This window comes from Polyergus mexicanus, unplaced genomic scaffold, assembly GCF_030449975.1.
Source record: "Polyergus mexicanus isolate NDT 795.1 unplaced genomic scaffold, iyPolMexi1.0 SCAF_17, whole genome shotgun sequence".
NCBI lineage: Eukaryota > Metazoa > Arthropoda > Insecta > Hymenoptera > Formicidae > Polyergus > Polyergus mexicanus.
Genome location: NW_027223337.1, coordinates 3,924,770 through 3,931,906, shown reverse-complemented (window position 1 = coordinate 3,931,906; position 7,137 = coordinate 3,924,770). Strand labels below are relative to the sequence as shown.

The 7,137-nt window shown below is 39.9% G+C and overlaps 1 pseudogene; it reads left to right on the top strand.

The window, feature by feature from the left end:
• Positions 1 to 392: 392 nt before the first annotated feature.
• LOC138940839 (uncharacterized) lies at positions 393 to 6,911 on the top strand (annotated as a pseudogene).
• Positions 6,912 to 7,137: the final 226 nt, after the last annotated feature.

Here is a 7,137-nt window from a genome sequence, read left to right as displayed (position 1 = left end):
GCGCCTGATTCGCAATGACATCACCCATAGATATCAGATTTCAAACGCGCGTGTCAAAACATGACAAAATCCTAAAATATAAGGATAATCCTCATGATTAAATTGCACTAACATTGGACAGCTGCATGTAATTTGAAACTTTTGCGATACACCTGGGATTTGACATCATCTCTAGACGACAAAAATGCAATAATCGACATTAGTCAAAATGTAAGTGACAAATCGCGAAATAAAGATTTAGTTGATACACATGATGGAAAGAGAGACCAAGATAGAATATAAAATCATGGTAAATAGGCACACCCTGTCAGTATTTTCGCCAAGAGTTCCGAGACAAGAGCTGTTATTAAGCACATCTTGTTAGCAAAAATTTTTGGCATAACATTAGAAATATGTCGGAAAACAATGCCAAACGAAATCTACGTGAGCAATCTGCAAAGGTGAATTCGATATAGGAGTACATTGCGTGGGAGCAACGATGCGACGAATATATCGAATCATTGGAAGAGCAAAGTCGAATCAAACGTCCACGATTATCGATCGGGATTCGACAATCGCTGATTGCCCGAATCGCACGACTCGAGGGATTCAAGAACTCATTACGCACGCGTTTTGTACACGCGGGTGCAGGATGCAGCACGCGGCAACACGGATTGATTTGGCGAAAGATCGATACAGCGTTTGAGAGCCGCATATTGACTGGTGCGGTTATAAATCATAATCACATCGAGCCTCGTCAGTTTTTCGAGGATGTCAAAGACATTGGGCTCGAACACGTGCAAAATGTCATGAAAAAACACTTTAATGTGAAGATTAATACAGTGTTCAATGGTGAATTTGTGACGTGTGATAAACGCGCAAATAAAAGTATCAATACGAGAAACTATGAACTCTTTCGCACATCCGATTTACGCGAATGGTACGAGCGGCGCGTTGTCGAGCCCACTCTAGCATCGCTCGAAGAATTTCAGGAACGCGATAGCGGGTGGGCATTATCGCGAATACTCGATTTAAATGTAAATATAAATGAATATAATCCATTGCGCGCGGGGTGCCACATAAAATTACCGCGAGAAATAACGATGAAGAGAGCGGTAATCAACGTGCAATCTAATGACAATGCGTGTTTCGCGTGGTCTGTGGTCGCCGCTCTACATCCAGCTGAAAGTTATGTTTATCGAGCATCTTCGTATCCTCATTATACAACAGTGCTAAATCTCCAGGACATTGAGTTTCCAGTGATTGCGAATCAAATTAAAAAATTCGAACTTGCCAACGATATCTCAATCAATGTATATAGTATCGAGGAAAAGAACATTGTCCCGATACATCTGAGTGAGCTGAAAAAAGACAAACACGTCAACCTGTTGTACATTGAAGACAACAACGTTGGACATTTCGCGTGGATCAAGAATCTATCCCGCCTCGTGAGCTCGCAATTGAGCAAAAAAGAACACAAGAAATATATCTGCGATATGTATGTATATATTTAATAAAATACATTGTAGAAATAATACAACAAAAGAAAATAAAAAATTATTTCTTTTACAGATGTTTGCACTACTTTGGCTCGAACGACAAGTTACAGTCACATACGGTGGACTGTCGAGATATGAACGAGTGCGCTATCCGATTACCGAGCGATAAGGACAAGTGGCTCACGTTCAACAACTATAATCATCGCCGTTGAATTGCGCAATCTCGAGGTGAAATTTAATAAACCAATCTACGTGGGTATGTGTATACTCGACATATCCAAGACATGTTTGTACGAGTTTCACCATGATTATATGATACCTATGTATCGAGAGAAATATAAAGTCATGTACACCGACACCGACAGTCTCATATATCACATCGAATGGGAAGATGTATATGAGAATATAAAGCGCAACGTCGACAGATTCGATACCAGCGATTATGCGGTGGACAATGTGTACGGTATACCGCTCGCGAATAAAAAGATACCGGGTTTAATGAAAGATGAAAATAATGGCGCCATCATGACCGAATTAAAATAAAAGGCATCAAGAGTAACGTCATCGCGAGAACGATAACGTTCAACGATTACACGCGGTGTTTGAACGAAGAGATTAAAATGACTCAGCAGTCTTGTATAATATCTAAATTATACGAAGTATACACTATTCGCGAGACAAAAATTGCTCTAAGTCCGTACGATGACAAGCGGTATATCGTACCCGAAACCACCGACTCGCTACCGTGGGGGCATTATAAAATACCGTTGTAAATAAAAAGCATGTATATTTATTGTAAATAAAAAATTACGTATATTTATTGTAAATTAAAATTATATGTATATTTATTGTAAATTATATGTATATTTTATAAAGTGTACAATTTTATTTATATATTTGTAAAATATCTTTCATATTATGTATTATTGTTAATATATTTATAATGTATTATTTTTATGTATCCAAGAATTGTGCGTTGCATCAAATCCCAGCCATTTCACATAAACCTCGTCGCCCTTTTTGCGTATTACCTTTTCCACGAGATGTATGTCGCGATTAGCAACGCGTTGTAACTCGTATTCGTAAAATCCGCCGGCGACGGGATTTCCGCGCGAATCTTTGAGTACATAGGTCACGGGATTAGTTTTCTGCACTTTATCGATCTTAAACACTTCGACCGATCAATTTGACGTGTAACCTTTGTCAAAGATGGTCTTGAATTTACTCACGCGTACCGGATCGCCTACTTTAAATCTTGCCGGTGCCGCAATCTTTACGTTGCTGTATACCGTATTTAAAAGTTTATTGGCGATCGCGGAGGTAACATCGATAGGTCTCATGCCGATAGTGCGATGTTTTCGCGCATTGTACTCTCTAACGAGCCGGGACAACGCGTCGATCTACTTGTAATTTCCATTAAACGTAAACATTTTCCACATATTGCTCTTTAACGTTCGGTTGAATCGGTCCACGACCGAGGCTTTCATGATAGAGTACGTCGAATAATGATTAATGCTGTGTTTCTTCACGAGTTTCTGTACATTTGCGTTGTAAAATTCTTTTCCTCTGTCGGTTTGAAAATTTTTCGGACATTTTCCATCGTCTCCAATTATCTTTGCGATAGCGTCAGCCGTCTCGTTTCCACTCTTACTCTTGAGCGGTACAGCCCATGCATACTTGCTCAATACATCGAAAACTGTGAGTATGTAGTTGTAGCCTTTGTTGAATCGTGCATATGGACGCATCTCGACCACGTCCGCCTGCCACAGATCGTCGTATCCGCGTACTATGACACGTCTACGTGGGAAATTTTTTCTCGTTGGAGCATGCAATTCTTCCACGAGCAGCTGTTTTTCAGAGGTCTTTTGCGATATATTTGATCGAGGCATAATTTGCAATAATGAGATAATTCCTCCACATATATTCTTTGTATATCTTTCTTCTCCTGCGCTGAATTAGATGTAGTCTGCGCATGAGTTGCATATCGAAGCATTTTTTGCATCTCATCCATCATTATTTGCAGCGTTTGCACATTCGTCACGAGCGTGATTATTTTTTTCTCAAGTTCTTCCTGTCTGTCCTCCAAAAGCTTGACACGTATTTCCACGTACTGTTTGTTTGCTGCATCGGTATCATCTTCCGGTTGCGGTACGCGTCGTATCTTGCGCGACCTTGCCGTCAAAGCCGGAGGCTGTCTGACACAGAGCGTTATCGCGCACGTAATTTCTTAGTAATCCATTCCATTGATAGTATGAGTTGTTTGGTGTTCCCAACAATAATCCAAATTTATTAATCGATTTTTCGATACAAACAATAATGACAAACTGACTCGTTTCGCCGACGCATAGATTAATTTATAATAAGGCCAGCTTCGTAAAGTTCCTCGATAATTGATAATATTTCATTGTCGTGGGCATTGTTGCCGGCTTGACGCGAAGCTTCCAGCAATCGCAAGCGATCAACCAACTCCTTGGGATCATTCCAATGCACCTAATCGATCTTATTATCGTTTAACGTCATAGCGCGCGGTATGTTTATACCTCTTCCAGCTTTTTTAATAGAGATTAATGGCGCTATTATATTTTTATACTTGTATCCCTTGTTACTTAACACCGGATTACGCATATCATTGCCACGTCTATGCGCATTTGTCGCCAGTAATATATTTTTGTATTTAATTTTATCATCATCATTGTATACGTCACCGTCGGGTATTCTTTTGAAAATCAACTCATAGAGACCTGGTGTTCCCACGTATCTTATTCCACCGATAATTATATTGTCATCTTCATCCACATCAAAAATTTTATCACCAAGCATAATTCCTTCGTTGCAAAATTTAACACCGTAAACATAATCCATACTGTTATTTTTATCTTGACTCAAAATAGCTCCAACATATTTTTGCCGTAGTGGACCCAGATGTGTGCGCAATGTATTTTGACCCTCGGACGTTTGTAGCAGATGTTGAACCGATGTCACAAGCGTTTCAGGCGTGGTTTCGAAAATTTCTTCCACATACGGAGACGATCTTTCGTGCAATATTTGACTCGATTGTACATCTTTTATCGGAATAGAAGTAACCACATTCGATAATTGTTTCATTCGCTTACGTTTCGATTAATTTGGAGTAGAAGTTATTAGCGAATCGTTCAATGGTATATTTGACCTTGTTCGCTTTGTTCCAGACTCTTTTTTCAGATGCTTGTCTTCAAGCATACTCGATGGTTCGATTTTCGCTTCATTAGATTCCACATTGATTGTATTTTCGACAAGTTGTTTTAGAAGTTCGATAATTGGTTTAAAGTGCCTCTCCAATGCGACGTCTTCCTCCATTTGACCTGTTTTTAAAGAACGATATTTTTTGCGGATTGATTCGCTCGTTTTTACAATCTCTCTCGCAATCTTCTCACGATCGTCACTGTCAATCGTCGTCGTCATGTTGCGCTCGGACGAACATTTTTAGAAGTTGCTCGATCGATGTATCGATAGCGACTAACCACCTTAGGGTATTGCAAAATCGTTAAATCCTTTTCGATATCGTCCATTAGTCTGTAAACTATCTTTATAAATCACTACAAATCCATACTTGTGTTGCCAGCATTTCTGACAGAATGCGCGAAAATCGCCGTAAGACATGTCAGTATTTACATGATCGTTGTATACATGTTTTAAGTTTGTACCATCTTGTTTAAATAAAATCAGTAAATTTGCATTGTCCCGTATAAAATGCTTGGTTATCTTGGCATACGTTTGACAAAGATAGAAACAGTCGACGCTCGAGTGTCGACCCATTGCAAAGTACTCTCTTATCGTATCTTGCTTATCGCACGCCATGTCGTCAAAAATAAAAATGGAATTCGAAAGCGCCTCGCTCGGTGAAATAACGTCACCATTATTTGAGAATGTAAAATAACCAATTTCATCGATCGATAATAGCAAATTTTCCAAATATCGATATTTCGGTTGTTGAAGTGATTTCGAATATACGTACATATTCTCGAAATGTACACCGTGTGGACTTTCTATCAAACTTGTGGGACAAGCTTTCCAAACATATAAAAGCTGACTCAGAGGTTCAACAGTATCGTCGATGCACGGGACATTATAATTTGTCGTGGCACCAAACACATTTCGACGGTCCAACACCGTTAATAAAAAATTGTGACAAATGCCAGCAAAAATTATAAGAGGTAGCGGTTTGTTAAATCATGCGATAAACGCACTTCCTATCGAATTGCGTATTCCAGGCTATCAGTTTTGCGGACCGGGAACTCATTTAGAAACACGATTGGCTAGAGGCGATCGGGGTATCAATCCATTGGATGCCGCGAGCACGACATAGCTTATTCCCGAAGCAACGATCTCGGTCAACGACACGTTGCGGATAATATACTCGCCACGAAAGCGCGAACGCGTATTACCGTGAGAGATTCTACTCTTGAAGAAAGAGCGGCAGCAACAGCTGTTTGGGCAGCTATGAAAGCAAAGACAAAATTCGGTATGGGGATGAAAACAAAAAAATCATCGATGAACAAAAAAACTGTGAAGAAACGAATACTTCCTATAGCGAAGCGCGGTGGTATCTTATCAATTTTACCATCATTGGTAAGTTCTCGGTTTGTTGGCTGGCGGAGCAGCGGGAATCGCGAAGGCGGTGAACGATAGCAAGGCCGCGCAACGTCAGTTCGAAAGAATGCAACGTCATAATCGCGCCATGGAAGGTCACGGACTTTATCTCGCTCCATACAACCGTGGACGCGGGTTCTCAACAGCGGTCAAGAAAAAAAAATGTCAAAATAAAAATGCCTGCCGGTGTAATAATCAATGTACAATTGGAACAACTTGCAAGACGTATGCGTATACAATTTTTTAGAGATGTTTTCATGCGCAATAATTTACCGATAAACGGTGTACAGCGAAATGAGAGCGCTATTGTCAATTTTGATGACGTCGATGGTTCCGGTACTCATTGGGTTGCGTATGCAAAGAGGGGAGATCGTGTAGTATATTTCGTTTTGGAAACCTGCGACCGCCCAAGGTATTAGTGCAATATTTAGGACAGAATGTTGCAAATATAGAATACAATCACATGGCCTATCAAAATTATAATCAAAGTATTTGTGGACAATTGTGTCTTGGATTTCTTCAAACGGTCGATGATCGATATGAATTTAAAGCCTGACATTTCACCGTCGCGACTCAGTATTCGTTTGACAATTTTCCAGCATGTCACTCACACTTACGTTGACCGGCAAGAGTAGCGCTGTAAGCTACTTTCCGGCTATAGATTTAAACGATGGCGATTACGAGCTTGGTTTAACGGACTTTGAAACGTATCATACGATATCGAACGTGAATTCTTGGAATAATAAATTTTATTCTGATAACGATGATAAGGAAATTACGATTCCCGAGGGATCGTACGAATAACACTATAAACGAATATCTCCGACGTGCAATTTTACGACATCGACGCATGGTTGATACCACGATATTGTTGATGGCGAAGAACACGATGAATATCCAATAATGCTTCGCACTAATCATAATACGCTAAAAAGTGAAATCAAATGTGTCTATAGAATAAATTTTAGTAAACCGGGCAACGCTGGATCGTTGTTGGGATTCTCGTCGAATCGTATGTTACAGCCTCGGA